This window comes from Triticum urartu, chromosome 6, assembly GCF_003073215.2.
Source record: "Triticum urartu cultivar G1812 chromosome 6, Tu2.1, whole genome shotgun sequence".
Taxonomy (NCBI): domain Eukaryota; kingdom Viridiplantae; phylum Streptophyta; class Magnoliopsida; order Poales; family Poaceae; genus Triticum; species Triticum urartu.
This window is the reverse complement of record NC_053027.1, coordinates 388,229,560-388,247,444: the sequence shown is the minus strand read 5'-3', so window position 1 is coordinate 388,247,444 and position 17,885 is coordinate 388,229,560.

Here is a 17,885-nt window from a genome sequence, read left to right as displayed (position 1 = left end):
TTTTATGCGACGCTGCACATCACAGGAGATTCTGAAGATGTGAATTCATGGGTGCTGGACTGGATGTCTGAAAACACTCACTACACGACACCAACTACTGAATTGCTTCGTGCCTTACCACTTAGTCCTCCCCTTGAAGCTGCTCGTTGCGCCTACAGTGAACCTGAGCTTACAAATCACTACATGCAAATTCTGATGAAGCCTTTGAAGCCAGGTTAGGCCCCACGAACCAAATTCCTCGTGAAGGAATTACTATATGTGCCCAAAACTGTCTATCGCATTCTGACGAGGACAATGAGTCCCATCAAAGGCCACGACTCATCTGATGAGGAAATTGTTGGCATCATGAAGAATCTGGTATTCAATATCGTTCATGGTATTCCTGTCAATTATCACGATTTCTTCATGAGGACTCTGGCAAATGTTGCACTTTCTCCGTTTGAGCTGAAGCCTTATGCACCCTGGATCATGAGATTCCTCAGAACAAGGACTTCCCTCAACTACAAAGCTGATTTTTAGAATCACCTCAGCTACTTGCCCCCGATTGAAGTCCTCAAGCAGACCTATTCCTCAGTTGATGAAAAGGGCAAGGCACCAGCTGTTATAGATGAAGGCATTCGTCCATTGGATGGTCAGTTTCGCAAAGCTGCATCTTATTCCACCAATGATGACTCTGCCACACATGACTCTGCCAATGCACCCAAGTCTACTCCTCAAGCCACTGCTCCTCGTGTGATGACTGACCGTGAGCTTCTGCTTAGTCTTCACCAGAAGGTGGATCGAAACCATAAATTGGTTAAGCGTCAGTTTGGTTCAATTCTTCACAACATGACTGCTACACACAATGCAGTGAAGAAAAACCATTACTACCTCCATGAAGTTTTTGGTCGCACCTGGGCCATTCTGTCACATCTGTATGGTGAAGAAGATCTCAAGAACATGGGTCTCAAGGAAGATTTTGACTAGTCTGCACCTCCATCGAAGAAATTCAAGAAGGTCAAGGTTCCTTCCTTGGTGGCCAGCTCATATTCTTCATAGCGTGACACCGATGAGCATGAAGACTTGGACGACACTACAGCAGGCCCTTCCATGACAAACGACCCCAGCAACGCTGGCGCTCCTTCATCAACTTGATATTCTTCAGGGGCGTTAGTCCTCATTTTCGATCCTTTTGGTCATTTGATGACAAAGGGGGAGAATTTTGAGTTAGTCTTCAAACGGGTCTGTCTATATGGGCGTTTTTTTGCTAAGTTACAACTCTCGTTCTTTTGAAACTTTATTGGATCGAGTTGTAAACTTAAACCCGATGGTGCTCTGATACTCTTGATGCTTTTTCTACATGCTTATTCCTCATATATGTTAATGCACGCATGCTGAATTACATCAGTCACCATATTTCATCATGCATTTCAAATTCTTCATTATGATATGTCAAATGCGTGTATGAATTACAAGATATAGGGGGAGATCTCCATGATTCTACTCGTCAAGTGTGCAATGCTTCAAAAGTAAATTCCTCATCATGCACATCTTCAGGGGGAGTTCTTCTATATCTTGCAATCAAATTCCTCAATATTAGTATTTACACTTCATATGTTTATCCCCGTTAAAAACTTAACCTATATTGTCATCAATCACCAAAAAGGGGGAGATTGTAAGTGCATCTAGTGCCCCTTAGTGATTTTGGTGTATTGAAGACTTATAGGTTAAGGGACTAATGTGTTTTTAAGTGTACACAGGTCTATAAGTCTATGAGGAGTTTTATATTTACAGAGAAAGTCGACCCCTAAAAATGAAGTTCTTTGACTGAAGACTTTGGATTTCTGAAGACTTTTTGAAGACTTTGAAAGTGAAGAAATTAGTGTGACCTTGAAGACTTGGTATTCATTTGAGGAACATGAAGCGTGAAGACTTTTGTTTTGTAGTTTCATTTTCTCTTTCTTGAGTCTTTGGAAACACTGTAATGTTAAAGGGGGTCGAGGAAATACTAAGGAAAAATTTCCATGTGATGCTCAACTCAAAATCCAACACCTACCAATCCCTACGAGTGAAGCCATTGGAAATCTCATACAGTTTAGTCATATTCTTCAGTGATAGAGACGAAGCTCTTCTGGTCTCTAGGGAATTTGTTCTGACTGAGGAGTTAGGAATTCGCCTGTGCGGATTGCCTACATAGTGAGGAACATGATAGCCCTGAGGATTTTGCTACTCAAAATTCCGACCTTGCTGTGCTATGCGCCAGCTGTCCCGAAATATCTACCCACCTAACGGTCATATCATTGAAGGGCATTTATGTCTTATCATGTTGGGCTGATCCCTAGGCTATAAATAGCCGCCCCTACAACCACTAGCTGGTTGGCTGCTCCGAGAGAAACTGACACTTGTCATTTGAGAGCATCCCATCCTCCGAGGAATTTGAGCGAAAATCATCAAGTGAGGAAAACCAAAACCCAAACCCAAACACCTACAAACCCAAAGTGATTGAGCATCACTGAAGAGATTGATCCTGCGTGGATCCGACGCTTGTTACCTTTGAAGACTGTTCTTCTTCCAGACGGTTAGGCATCAAGGTCTAGAGCATCCAAGAGGAATTGTGGATCGCCGAGTGACCAAGTTTGTGAAGGTTCGGAAGTCACCTGAAGACTTACCATGAGTGATTGGGCGAGGTCTATGTGACCTTAGCTCAAGGAGAATATGGTGAGGACTATGTGTCCGGGACCGGGTGTCCTCAAGTTTAAATACCTAGCCGCTCCAACCAGACGTACAACTGAGACAGCAGTTGGAACTGGTCTACCAAATCATTGTCTTCACCAAGCTCACTGGTTCTATTTCCTCAACTCTTTCATTTCCTCATAACTGTGTTGAGTGCTTGTTCATATCTGCTGGAAGACTTTGACTGAAGACTTTCTCAAATTCCTCAGTTTAATTTCTTCAGTCTGTTTGTCTTCATCCTGTGTTATCCTGTGCTTACGTTTCCTGTACTCTATGCTTGTCTTCATTTCATCATGATGACTATGCTTCTGTTCTGTTATGTTTACTTTTGAGTACTTATTCCGCTGCTAGTAGTTCTTCGCTAAGGAATTTCCTCACCTGCAAATTCCTTAGTGAAGAATTCATAAAAATCGCCTATTCACCCCCCCTCTAGTCGATATAATGCACTTTCAAGAGTGTTGTCCATGTACCCTCGTAAATCGTAAGCGGAAGCATTATGACAACACGGTTGATGTAGTCGTACATCTTCACGATCCGACCGATCCTAGCACCAAAGGTACGGCACCTCCGCGATCTGCACATGTTCAGATCGGTGACGTCCGACGAACTCTAGATCCAGCTGAGGCCGAGGGAGAGTTTCTTCAGCATGATGGTGTGATGACGGTGGCGATGAAGTTACCGACGCAGGGCTTCGCCTATGCACTACAACGATATGACCGAGGTGGAATTCTAGGGAGGGGGCACCGCACACGGCTAAACAATCAACTTGTGTGTCTATGGGGTGCCCCCTCCCCCGTATATAAAGGAGTGTAGGAGGGGGAGGGCCGGCCCTCTATGGCGCACCTCAAGGGGGGAGTCCTACTCCCAGTGGGAGTAGGATTCCCCCTTCCCTTATTAGAGTAGGAGGGAAAGGAAGGGGAAGAGAGAGGGAAGGAAGGGGGGCCGCCCCCCCACACAATTCGGATTGGGCTAGGGGGGGCGCTCTCCACCTTGGCCGCCTCCTCCTCTCTTCCACTAAGGCCCAATAAGGCCCATACGCTCCCCGGGGGGTTTCGGTAACCCCCCGGTACTTCGGTAAATGCCCGAACTCATCCGGAACCCTTCCGATGTCCAAACATAGCCTTCCAATATATCGATCTTTATGTCTCGACCATTTCGAGACTCCTCGTCATGTCCGTGATCATATCCGGGACTCCTAACTACCTTTGGTACATCAAAACACATAAACTCGTAATACCGATCGTCACCGAACGTTAAGCGTGAGGACCCTACGGGTTCAAGAACTATGTAGACATGACCGAGACTCATCTCCCATCAATAACCAATAAAGGAACCTGGATGCTCATATTGGGTCCTACATATTCTACGAAGATCTTTATTGGTCAAATTGCATAACAACATACGTTGTTCCCTTTGTCATCGCTGTGTTACTTGCCCGAGATTCGATCGTCGGTATCTCAATACCTAGTTCAATCTCATTACCAGCAAGTCTCTTTACTCGTTTCGTAATGCAACATCTTGTAACTAACTCATTATTCACATTGCTTGCAAGGCTTATAGTGATGTGCATTACCGAGAGGGCCCAAAGATACCTCTCCGATACACGGAGTGACAAATCCTAATCTCGATCTATGCCAACTCAACAAATACCATCAGAGACACCTATAGAGCATCTTTATAGTCACCCAGTTACGTTGTGATGTTTGATAGCACACTAAGCGTTCCTCTGGTATTCGGGATTTGCATAATCTCATAGTCACAGGAACATGTATAAGTTATGGATAAAGCAATAGCAGTAAACTAAACGATCAAAGTGCTAAGCTAACGGATGGGTCAAGTCAATCACATCATTCTCTAATGATGTGATCCCATTAATCAAATGACAACTCATGTCAATGGTTAGGAAACTTAACCATCTTTGATTAACGAGCTAGTCAAGTAGAGGCATACTAGTGACACTCAGTTTGTCTATGTATTCACACATGTACTAAGTTTCCGGTTAATACAATTCTAGCATGAATAATAAACATTTATCATGATATAAGGAAATATAAATAACAACTTTATTATTACCTTTAGGGCATGTTTCCTTCAGTACGTCGGTTGGACCTCTACTTCAGGCGCAATGAAGCTTATATCCGGAAAAAAATCGTGTTAAAATCTCAGCGCAATCGGAGTTACGGATCTCTGAGAATATAAGAAATGGTTTTCGGCTAGATCTGGGGAAGGCGAAATAGAAGAGAACAGAGAAGGAGATCCAATATCGGAGGGGATCCCACCCCTCCACCGCCATGGAGACCAAGGACCAGAGGGGGAACTCTCCGCCCATCTAGGGGGGAGGCCAAGGAAGAAGAAGAAGGAGGGGGGCTCTCTCCCCCTCGCTTCCGGTGGCGCTGGAGTGCCACCAGGTGAAACGATCGGGACGGCGATCTACACAACAGTCTTGCTACCGTCAATACCAACTTTCTCCCCTCTATGCAGCGGTGTAACACCTCTTCTCCCCGCTGTAATCCCTACTTAAACATGGTGCTCAACTCCATATATTATTTCCCAATGATCTATGGCTATCCTATGATGTTTGAGTAGATCCATTTTGTCCTGTAGGTTAATCGTGATCTTGGTTGGTATGATTGTATACTTTATTTATGGTGCTGTCCTACGGTGCCCTCCGTCTCACGCAAACGAGAGGGGGCCCCGCTGTAGGGTGTTGCAATATGTTCATGGTTTGCTTATGGTGGGTTGCGAGAGTGATAGAAACTTAAACCCGAGTAGGTGGGTTATGGCGTATGGGAGTAAAGAGGACTTGATACTTAATGCTATGGTTGGGTTTCACGACCTTAATGATCTTTAGTAGTTGTGGATGCTTGCTAGAGTTCCAATCATAAGTGCATATGATCCAAGTAGAGAAAGTATGTTAGCTCATGCGTCTCCCTCATATAAAGTTGCAAGAATGATTACCGGTACTTGTTATCGATTGCCTAGGGACAAATAACTTTCTTGTTGACACAAACCCTTTTACTAAACACCTAACTTTTATTATCTTGCAAAGTACTTCTAGTTTTATTCTTGCAAAGTACTTCTAGTTTTATTCTTGCAAAGTACTTCTAGTTTTATTCTTGCAAAGTAGTTCTAGCATCACACCTACAAACTAGTTCCATACTTGTTTTCAGTAAAGCAGACGTCAAGTGTGCGTAGAGTTGTATCAGTGGTCGATAGAACTTGAGGGAATATTTGTTCTACCTTTAGCTCCTCATTGGGTTCAACACTCTTATTTATCAAAAAAGGCTACAAACGATCCCCTATACTTGTGGGTTATCAAGACCTTTTTCTAGTGCCGTTGCCGGGGAGCAATAGCGTGGGGTGAATATTCTCATGTGTACTTGTTTGCTTTATCACTAAGTAGTTTTTATTTTCTATTCTAAGTTGTTCTCTATCTTTAGTTATGTATATCGAACACGGAACACCAAAAAAATTAGTGGTACTTGCTACTCATGGAGATGGGGAACCTCCTAAAACCCTCGATGCTCGTTATGTAAAAGATATTATGCACTACTTCGATAATCCTGAGAAAACCCCATTTAACTATATAATGGGAGTAACATTGGATTAACGTGAATACTTTAGGGATTATCGCTTGACTCATAAAGGGAAATTGTTATCGCTTGGAATTTATGCCAGAGATATGATTATACTTGTTGCTCTAGGATGAATGCTCCACATCTTCCCTTTTCATGTGAATTTAATGATAATGAATCCTTGGCTTCTTATGCTAGAGGTATATATGATTTCTATGATGTGGAACGAATAGAAGAATTTGTTGCTTTTAAGGGTGCTTATGAAATTGAATCTTTGTTTGAAAAGTTTGAAGATTTTGATGATTCAGTTTATAGACCTGAAAATCTTGCTATCCTTAAATATTGCTATGATAATTATAAATACAATTATGATATTGATGTATTAATTGAGAATAACTCCGCTGTCCAAGAAAATATTAATATTTTGCAGGAGTCTACGGAAGAAGAAATTGATGAAACTATGAGCTCATTGGATGAAAAAGATGAGGAGGAGAGTGAAGAACAAAAGAGGAAGAACGGATTAGCCACCTGTGCCCAACTTCTAATGAGACTAACTCTTCAACTCATACATTATTTAATGCCCCTTCCTTCTTGCCGAAGGATGAATGCTATGATGATTGCTATGATCTCGTTGATTCTTTTGAAATATCCCTTTTTGATGAACTTGATGCTTGTTATGCTTGTGGCCAAGATGCCAAATGAATTGTGCTTATGGAGATGAACTTGCTATAGTTCCATATGTTAAGAATGGAATTATTGCTTTTGCACCCACACATGATAGTCCTATTATCTTTTTGAATTCCCCAAACTACACTATATCGGAGAAGTTTGCACTTATTAAGGATTATATTGATGGGTTGCATTTTGCTACTACAAATGATGATTTTGATGAATATAATATGCATGTGCTTGCTGCTCCTACTTGCAATTATTGTGAGAGAGGAACTACATCTCCGCCTCTTTATGTTTCCCACACGATAAAATTGCAAGAAACTGCTTATGCTATGTATTGGCCTTTACTTGATGTGCATGAATTGTTCTTGTATGACATGTCGATGCATAGGAAGAGAGTTAGACTTAGTCATTTCTTTATATATGTTGCTTTGTTCTCACTACTAAATTCCAAATCATTTTTAATTAACATTGGCTTTGATATACCCTGGGATCTGGGTCGATTCATTACTTGAGCACTTTATGCCTAGCTTAATGGCTTTAAAGAAAGCGCTGCCAGGGAGACAACCCGAGAGTTTTAGGTAGTAATTTATTTCTATTGAGTGCTTTTATAAAGTTTAGAAAACAAAAAATATAGAGGGGAACTTAAAACTTCACAAAAAGAAAAGCAAAAGTGAGAGGGACGAGCATTATGAAAATGGGGGACGTCCTTGAACTTTGTTCATGCCCATGGGAACTTTATGAATCTTGAATTGCAGAAAGTTTTCAACAAAAATGATTATCCCCTTGTACAATTCCATTGTATTATAAAAATAATGTGCCAAGATTTGCCTTTAGGATGATTAGATTGCTTGTTGGTTTGTGCGGTGCAAAACAGAAACTTTGGTTGTAGTGCTCGATTTTACATTTTTTACTGGAACGTCAAATGGTTCTGAAACTTTTTGCAATGTATTTATATACAAAATTTTTATTTTGTACTAATTTTTCAGAATTTTTTAAGTTACAGAAGTATGGTGGATGTTCAAATCTTTACAAACTGTCATGTTTTCACAGATTGCTGTTATAGCTTCATTATTTGCATATGTTTGAATTCTTGTTGAAGCCTCCTTGACTTGAGGCCATATAATTGTGATAGCATACAGTGTGTCATGTTTGTTTATAATTATACAATAATGTTACAGCAGTACATGATGGGATTTCATTGCCATATTCACTAACCCTGCCACTAAAAGTGTGGTTAAGTTTTGTGTGGATGAAGTGTTCGAAGATCGAGGAGTTCTCGATGTGAGGAGAAGGAGGATAGGCAAGTGCTCAAGCTTGGGGATGCCCAAGGTACCCCAAGTAAATATTCAAGGATACTCAGGCGTCTAAGCTTGGGGATGCCCCATAAGGCATCCCATCTTTCTTCAACAAGTATCGATATGTTTTCGGTTTCGTTTCATTCGCGTGATATGTGCAAATCTTGGAGCATCTTTTGCTTTTAGTTTTTCACTTTTCTTTTATGCACCATGCTGGTATGAGATAGTCCAGGGTTGATTTATAGAATACTCATTGCACTTCACTTATATCTTTTGAGTGTGGTTTTATAGAATGTTTCATGTGTTTTACTTATATCATTTGAACTTTGGATTGCCTGTTTATCTTCACATAGAAAACCGTTATTTGAAGAATGCTCTCTTGCTTCACTTATATTTATTAGAGCATGGTCTTTTGTAGAAAGAATTAAACTCTCATGCTTCACTTATATCTATTTAGAGAGTCAACGGGAATTGGTCAATTGCATGGTTAGTCATAAAATCCTACATAAAACTTATGGGTCACTGAATATGATATGTTTGATTCCTTGCAATAGTTTTGCGATATAGAGATGATAATATGTGGGAGGTACTAGTCAACAGTTGTGGTTAGTAAGAATATTGGTGTTAAGGTTTGTGATTCCCGAAGCATGAACGTATAGTCTCTCCTTATGCTATGATGCCGGAGCATGATTTATTATTGATTGTCTTCCTTATGAGTGGCGGTCGGGGACGAGCGATGGTGTTTTCCTACCAATCTATCCCCCTAGGGGCATGCATAGTAGTACTTTGCTTCGAGGGCTAACAAACTTTTGCAATAAGTATACGAGTTCTTTATGACTAATGTGAGTCCATGGATTATACACACTCTTACCTTTTCGCAATTTGCTAGCCTCTACGGTACCGTGGATTGCCCTTTCTCACATCGAGACGTGGTGCAAACTTCACAGGTGCATCCAAACCCCGTGATATGATACTCTCTATCATACATAAGCCTTATTATATCTTCCTCAAAACATGCACCATACCTACCTATTATGGCTTTTCCATGGCCATTCCGAGATATATCGCCATGCAACTTCCACCGCTTCCGTTTGATGACTTGAGCATGCATTGTTATATTGCTTTGCATGATCATATAGCTGATATAGTAGTTGTGGCACAACCACCGTTCATCATTTTTCATACATGTTATGCTAGATCATTGCACATCCTGGTACATGCCAGAGGCATTCATATAGAGTCATACTCTGTCATAGGTATTGAGTTGTAATTTTTAGTTCTTCTGAGTTATAAGTAAATAGAAGTGTGATGATCATCATTATTCATTTTTAGAGCAGTGCCCCAGTGAGGAAAGGATGATGGAGACTATGATTCCCCCACAAGTCGGGATGAGACTCCGGACAATGAGAGAGAAAAAAGAAAAGAAGAAACAAAAGAAAGAAAGAAAAGAAAGAAAGAAAAACATAATAAATAAACAAAGAGAGAAGGGGCATTGTTAGTATCCTTTACCACACTTGTGCTTCAAAGTAGTACCATGTTTTCCATTTGGAGAGTCTCCTATGTTCTCACTTTCATATACTAGTGGGAATTTTTCATTATAGGATTAGATGCATGCCCACTTACTTTTCATATTGAGCTTTCATACACTTATAGCTCTTAGTGCATTCGTTGCATGGCAATCCCTACTCCTCACGTCGATATCGGTTGATGGGCATCTCCATAGCCCATTGGTCAGCCGCATTGATGTGAGACTTTCTTACCTTTTTTGTCTTCTCTATATTTATCCCTATCATTATACTCTATTCCATTCGTAGTGCTATATCCATGGCTTGCGCTCATGTATTGCGTGAGAGTTGAAAAACCTGAAGCGCGTTAATAAGTATGAACCAATTGCTCGGCTTGTCATCGGGGTTGTGCATGATAAATACTTTGGGTTAAGAAGATAGAGCATGACAAGACTATATGATTTTGTAGGGATGGCTTTCTTTAGCGTTGATATTTTGAAAGACATGATTGTTTGTTGGGATGCCTGAGTATTGTTATATTTATGTCAAATTATAGACTATTGCTTTGAATCACTTATGTCTTAATATTTATGCCATGATTATATATATGATCAAGTTTATGCTAGGTAGCATTCCACATCAAAAATATATTTTTTATCATTTACCTGCTCGAGGACGAGCAGGAATTAAGCTTGGGGATGCTGATACGTCTCCGTCATATCTATAATTTTTGATTGTTTCATTCCAATATTATACAATTTTACATACTTTTTTGACCTAAAATTGTAGGGTATGGACCCCAAAGCAATTTTATTCCTCCCAGAAAAAGGTTACATATGTACACAACTTACAAGGTCCAAGAGACCCAAAAAAGAAAAAAAGAGGCAAAAACAACAATCTAACCTCAAGGTGGCAAAAAGGAAATCCATCTAAGAATATCCTCTTTGAACTTAGGCTTAATCCTATGAACCAAGAGAGAAATGTCTAAAATAAAAGAAGATCTCCATCTACGAAAAGAGGGTCTAATATTCCTGAAAACCCTATCATTCCTAACATTCCAGATGTTCCAGCATGCCAGGAAAACCACTTCAGAGAAGAAGGGCTTGGCAAAATCCCTTCTAGCATGATAAGCAATGGCAATCATATCATCTCCAGCCATCCAGTTGATTTGAAGATAATTCCAGGCCCTACAACTGAAGTTACATTGAAAGAATAGGTGATCTCTATCCTCCTTGGTGTGTGTGGGGTAGAGTACACAGAGGTTTGAGTCAGACACATTCCAGTGCCTTCTCTCCAGCATATCCTGAGTGTTCAGCCGATCCATAATCAACATCTAGGCAAAGAACTTGATTCTCATAGTGCAGCAACTAGCCCAAACCCAGGACAAAATTGGGTTGGATACAATGTGCTTATGCAAGAAGGAGTAGTATTTCTTGGTAGAATATCCCTTGCCATCCTCTTTCCATACCCACATATCATTGAGCTGAGGGTTATGGGTTGAAAGCAGAAGCAGGTTTTGCAAAGACTGCAGCTCTCCAAAAGCTCTCTCAGAGAGGGGTAAATGAAATAAGGAAGTGAGCTCAGTCGATTCAAAAACCTCAGCAACAGAGATAAGGGGATTAATGGAAAACAAAAAAAGCCTGGCAAATCTTTGCTCAAGAGGGATACTAGTGTCCCCCAAGGGCCAAGAATCAGACCAGAACAAGACGGTGTCACCCCTATTAACATGCACTGCACTGACCATCCTGAACCTATCCATTAACTTGCATATATCTCTCCACCAGAAGGAGCCACAAATGATGGTAGCATGAGGAACCCTGCCATGGTAGTAAGTATTCCAGATGAGTTGTACCCAGGGCACATCAACTTTATTGTAAAATTTGCTAGCATGTTTAAGAAGCAGAGCCTCATTCTGCAGCTTCAGATTCGAAATACCGAAGCCACCTTTATTCTTTGGTCTGCAAACTAAACCCCAAGCAGCCAGTGACTGACCAGAATCGTGCCCATACTTTCTCCAAAGACATTGCCTCTGAATTCTCTCCAGCTGCTTTAAAATACCAGGAGGCAAGTCCAGGCTACATAGGAAAAAAATTGGTACAGAAGAGAGGGCAGAGATCAGGTACTGCAGTCTTCCTCCATGAGCAAGGAAAGAAGAGCTAACAGAAAGTTTCCTCTCCATACTATCAACCAGAGGCATTAATTCCAAGATTTTGGGTTTGGTAATTCCCACAGGAAGCCCAAGATAAGTAAAAGGGAGAGAGCCAACCACACAACAAAAAACTGCAGCAAGTCTAGCAATCTCCACTGAATCCACATTAATAGGAAGTATAGATGACTTATGATAGTTAACATGCAATCCAGTGGACTTTGAGAATAGGAGCAACATTTTCTTCAAGGAAAGCAATTGAGATTCCTCAGCAGGCATAATAATGAGGGTGTCGTCAGCATACTGGATAATTGGGTAATCCTTATCATGGCAGGGAATAGTAAGCTGTAAAAGACCTTTATGATGCATATCATTGACAACTGATTGCAACAGATCTGCAGCAATGGCAAACAAAAGAGGTGAAAGAGGGTCACCCTGCCTAACCCCCTTTTTGCAAGCAAATTGTTTCCCAGGTACTCCATTAAGCAATACAGAAGAGGTTCCAGAAGCCAAGAACTGCTTAACCCAGGAAATCCACTTTTCATTAAAACCCTTGTGCCTCAAAATTTGGAAAATGGCCTCATGTTCAATAGAATCAAAAGCTTTCTCAAAATCCAGCTTGAGAATGACAATAGGCCTCTTTGACTGATGGCATTGGTGCAGATACTCCAAGGTCCAAGCAACACAGTCCTGAATGGTTCTGGATTTGATAAAACCATATTGATTTTTATGCAAACATCTTATGATATCCAATTGCAGCCTGTTAGCAGCCATCTTTGAGAGAAATTTAACCCCCATACCAGTAAGAGAGATAGGCCTAAAATCATTGGCAGATTTGGGAGATCTCTTCTTAGGTACCAGGGTGATATAAGAATAGTTGATGTTCTCCAGATTAACAGACCCCTCATGAAAAGCAGAAGCCAACTCATAGAAATCCTTACTGATTATGGGCCAACACTTTTTAAAAAAAGAGTCCATTAAAGCCATCTGGCCCAGGAGACTTATCAATGGGCATGCTCTTAACAGTATTATCCATCTCCTCCTTGGAGAACATCTTAGTGAGAGGATCAAGGCCCTCCACTCTGTGTAGGATTGAGGAAAGATCAAAAAACATTTCAATACCATGACTAGTGCCCATCCTGTTTTTGAAATTTTGCCAGAGAGCAGCAGCCATTTGCTCATGATCAGAAACAACTGTACCATCATCCAACCGCAGAGAAGCAATGGAGTTATGCCTATATCTTTCAGAAGCCATAGCATGAAAGAACTTAGTGTTCTCCTCATCCACTTTAATAGATCTTATAGTGCACCTCTTCTTCCAATACAGAAACTGAAGGTGCATAAGATGCTCCAAATACAGCTTAACCAGATTACGAAAGTTAAACTCATGCCTATAAAGCGGCCTCAACTCCTCCAAGCAATCCAAAATGAGAACCACCCTGTTACATTTAGCAATAAACAGTTTCATTTTTGAGACGTTCATGTGCCAACTCTTAAGATCCCTCCTCAAGGATTTAAATTTGTCAGCAATCTTAGCCGAGATGTTGGTTTTGCTGGAAACCGAAGACCATGAAGCAGACACACAGTCCATAAAACCATGCATCTCCACCCAGTAATTTTCAAAACAAAACATATTACACTTAGGGATAGAAGTGTTAATGGCCACCACACAAGGCACATGATCCGAAGCAGTCCTGGAAAGGGGCAACACCTGGGTGGAGGGGTAGCAAGTGATCCAGTTTGAGGAAGTGAAAAACCAGTCAAGCTGTTTGAGAAGAGGATTATCCTGCATATTTGACCAGGTTAAAGATCTCCCCTTAATAGGTAACTCAAGCAAGCCAAGGTGCCCAATAATCTCATAAAAAATGAAGATATCATTAGCATCCCCACCAGGAAGATTTCTGTTCTCAGTTGCTCGAATAAAATTAAAATCTCCCAAAACAAGCCAATTTTCAGAGTCAGGGATGGAAAGATTATAGAGCCAGTCCACAAAATCATCCCTAGCCTGGACACGACACGGCCCGTAAACATTAACCAGTGTCCATTGCTCATTGTTATGTTTGGAAGTAAATTGCACAACAATGCTAAACTGCTTGACCTCAATTAATCTCCCTGTAAGGACAGAGGAGTTCCACAACACAACAATGCCACCCAAAGCCCCAACAGAAGGCGTATAAGCAAACAAATCAAAACGACGAGGGCAAAATTTTCTGACAGTTCTGGAGTCAATACACTCCATTTTCGTTTCCTGCAGACAGATAACAAAAGCCTAACTTTCATCCACTTTGTTACGAACGACATGCTGACGGTCATCAGAATTTAGGCCCCGAACATTCCAACACATAACACGCCAACTTCTAGTAGACAGAATATCCATGGAACATAGCGTTTATAGGTTTAACAGCATGCCCACATAGCAGGCAGCACATAGAGCAGTTCAGACATGCAGCAAAGCCAAACAAAAGAAGTTCGCAAGAACAACGAATGCATACAACTCCCAGAGACAAAGTATTTAGATAAAACCTACGATAACTAGTCAGGTTATGGGTCGACCACACCCAGGTTGCACAACCCGAACTACACATGGGAGGATTTGTCCTTGGCAGAAGAAGGATCCGCCATAAGCGCATCCACAGTGAGCTTTTCAGCAGAGATACCCAGGTCCGCTCTAATTTGCTGAATATGGTGAAGAGGTGTTGGCGGTGGCACCGAGGGCGCACGACGGGCAGGATCATCATCCGTCAGAGGCTTGGAACGAGGCTTCTTATTCTTAGATTCAGACATTGGCAAGGCTTGAAGCGCTGTCTTGAAACCATCCCTTTTTGCAGAGCTACGGGTGCAGCGGCCCAGCTCAGAATCCACAACTGGAGGACAATCACGCTTGGAGGCCTTCTTCTTCTTCGAAGAGGGAGCATAAAAGGAGAACTGCTGAGCAGAGGCAGAAGCAAACTGCAGGCCTGGGTCGTGCTCCAACTCTAGCTGGCTGTCAGGAAACAGAGCACGAGCAAGTCCCCTGGGGGGGTGGGGAAGCAGACAAAGGAGCAACCATGCTGGCCTAATCATCAGCAATAATATCAGAAACCCAGTTGACCTGCTCAAAAGCCAAAGACCACGATCTCTTGGAAAGGACCAGCGGCCCAAACGAAGACTGAAAAACTGGCTTTGGGACCTGAAGAGTAGAGTAGCGTCCCAAAAGAGTACCAAAAGTACGTCTCCAGGCCATCTCAGGAGGCAAAGGTGGGCCATAAACTACATGTACACGTCCAACAACAAGATCTCGCTGCGGCAACACAGGTGGCTGGTACGGCACTATAGCCAATGCATCTGGATCCACAGGTTGTACATCAAGATGAAGGGCATTTTCTTCCACTTCCACAGCATGCTGAATACCAATCTGAAGATCACCGTCAACGAAGCCCGGCACCACTAGTGCAACATCAAGCTGAGCATCTAGAACAACATTTCCAATATCAATAGGAGGCAATTGATTTGCCTCAACAACCACAGCTGGAGGATGAGGATCAGCCTGAACTTGACTGTTCAACTGGTTAACAGAGCCCGAGAAATCCTGCTGGTTAATGACCATAGACTCCTGATCAGGAACGACCTCAACTTGCATTGGATCATCATGGGCACCCAGCTCATTGGCCTGCCAACCCCAGCCACCACCCTGATTGTCATCCATGGGAGGTGGAGGAGGCGGCACGTCATTCCACCCAAGAGCAGGATATGGCGGAAGAGCAAACAGATTATCTTCATGGATTAAGTGGCCAGGCATGGGGTGAGGATTGCCGTCAATGGGCATGGGATCTTCATCTTGCGGCAGTTGCTCTGCAAAATTGGCTCCTAGAATATAACACGGTGCTGTCCAAGAAACTTTAGCACCACCCCAGGCAGCATAATCAGAGAACACCACGTCCCACGGAACTAGGATATCCTCAGGGAAGGATGCAAACACAATAGATCTGACCAGATACGGATCATCACTAATCCAATGGTGGAATTTTCCAAAAGTATTAACAGCAGCCCGCAGATTCTCAGTATTACGCAGGTCCAGGGGGACACCTAAGAACATCAAACAACCTTCACGGAAACCTTGAACCCCACGAAAACCCTCACCATGGTCATGCTTCATAAATTGAACAAATCTATCCTGACCAAGATCTTGAGGAGGTAGTTGAATCAAAGCAAAACGCTCACCAGCATCTCTGACCTCAAACAGACCCACACCAGAAATCCATGGTTGAGCAGAATGGACATGAAAACCCATGTGGTTGATAAGCTCAACCACCTGCTCACGTACCTGACCCATCTGAGGCAAAGGTGGGGCCGACATAACCTCAGCGATCATGAAGCTCTCATGCGAACGAACAATGGGCGATGGAGGCGAGACGAAAGTACGAGGAAGCCGATGAACACCTCCGTCAATGATGTGATGGCCCACCGGCACATAACGCTGCGGATCCAGGGCGAAGTTAGCCATGGGCGGTGGTGAGGATGGAAGCGGGGCGTCGGAGGAGGCGGACTAGATGGGGTGTGCGGAGTGCAAGATGGTGGGCTGGTTAATGGTGATGTGATAGGGCAGGCCTGCAGAGGTGGCGGCAGCGCGTGCTTCCCGACGCAGGAAGGAGAGACCAGCCTATCCGAGATAGCGGGACGCTTCCGTTTCCAACATAAACCTTTTTCAATCGCAATATACTCGCAGTCCTTCCTTGAATGAGCAGGATCCCCACAGGCCAAACATCCAACGGTGGAGGGACAACTGACAGACAGGTGCCCCCCAAGGAGCAATGAGAGCACATAAGCACTTGGTCCACCATGTCATTGACCATGGTCTCGAAAGCATCCTGAGCCTCTTGCGTGGAGGGAATCACCATCATTGTGGGGCTAGCAGGCCCAACTGGAGAAAGGGCAAGAGGAGAACTGGGCTCCACAGAAATTGGGCTGCCACTCGACGGAGAAAAACTTGGCCTGGGGAGACAGGTGGGCGAGGGAGCAGTAACAACCGAGTCCGAAGGGCCCAACATGGCAGAGGAGCCCAACATGGCGGCATTTGAATCATTAGCAAACCTGCCCGAAGAACGCGCCAGAGATGGAGCTAGGGGTTCCGGGGAAAATGATCGAATAGGAACGACCGTGCCAAAGGTGATCGACAACGAGGCAACCATCCACTGAAGCTCCACCGGCGGCGGGGGGTGAATGACAACACGTTCCTTGGGGGTAAGATCATAACCAGACAAAGAAGCTAACTCAAGACAATTCTGAGTAGCCGGATAACGATAACCCTTACACACATCATAGTTCTGAAACATGGCGAAAGAAAGCCTTTTACGAGTAGGATTAGCAGATCTGATCGCAGAGTTGACAGGAGGTTTATGCATAGCCAGCATACCAAGAGTAGCACGCCGCTTAGAAGGACTAACAAGGATCCACTCTGCATCACACTCCTTTTTCCAGATTAAAAACTCACGCCACCAATTCGGCCCACCATTGCCCCAGAGATGAAAATAACATTTGAACTGAGGACAAGCGTAAGAGCGTGAATCAACAATATGAAAACCAATCTCCTTGCATGACACCACAAACGAGAAGACCTTATCCTTGATATATGTCACCATGAGATCAATTGCTGAACCCCCTAGAGCTGCCTCAAGTGCCGCAGCCACAGAATCTTCATCAAGCCGGAAATCATGCCGACTAAAAGAGACCACCAAGACAAAAGGACAAGATCCCTCCAAAGGATGGATCGAAAGACCAGAAGATCCAAAAACCTCATCGGCAAAAGCCACACCATGAGAAAAATCCAGATCCAGAGTTGCACCACCATCAGAACCCATAGAAGATGGGATCCCAAGAGAGAGGAGAGAAATCCAAATCCAAAGCGCGGAAGAGATCCAGATGTTACCGGAGGAAATGGGGAGATCACTGGGGAGAGTCGCCGGTGGGTGGGTGGGTCGGTGGGAGCGCTGCCATTCTG